This window comes from Meleagris gallopavo, chromosome 8 (genome assembly GCF_000146605.3).
Source record: "Meleagris gallopavo isolate NT-WF06-2002-E0010 breed Aviagen turkey brand Nicholas breeding stock chromosome 8, Turkey_5.1, whole genome shotgun sequence".
Classification (NCBI taxonomy): Eukaryota; Metazoa; Chordata; class Aves; order Galliformes; family Phasianidae; genus Meleagris; species Meleagris gallopavo.
Window position 1 is genome coordinate 33987979 of NC_015018.2, and position 685 is coordinate 33988663.

The window sequence follows — 685 nt, forward strand, 5'->3', positions numbered from 1 at the left end:
TGCTATACTTTGCACTCTAACTACTTTTACATTAAAATTGCTCTTTGATTCATTTTGTATCGGGTTACTTTTCCAGTTGCCTCCATAGAAATTGAGCCATGCTTTGAGATAAGGCTGTGTCCAGCTGGGGAGAGGACAGCACTCTTAGAGCAAATCTCTTGTTGATACCCACTTGTGCTTTGGTATGCACTGCCTCAGCATCCACAGTCTGGATTCCCTTTTGGTAAAAGTAAATCAGAAGCTATCCTCCAACCAGCAGCCCATTCTCACACACAGGAGAACTCAAGATTGAAGTCCCATTAAAACGTGGATAACATGAAGGTCAGTATCAACTCTGTCACCTCACCACGCAGCATGCATTGCCCTGCCTGCTCCAAGCAGCCTGCAGGTAGCCACCATCAGCTGGTAACTTCTGAAGGAGAACAGCTCGAGCTGCGCCTCAGAAGAGGGACACATCCATCTGTGGGATGACAGCTGGTGTTGTACTGGAGCGTCTCTAATGAGGGCTGGGTCGGGCAGTGAGCAGCAGCAGCATCCCAGTTCATGACAGGCAGAGTGGATGTTTGGGTAGGGCAGGCACATGTTTCATAGAATCACAGACAGCTTTGAGTTGGAAGGGACCCTAAAGATCATCTCGTTCCAACCCCCTGCTGTAGGCAGGGACACCTCCCACAGCCCAGGTTGC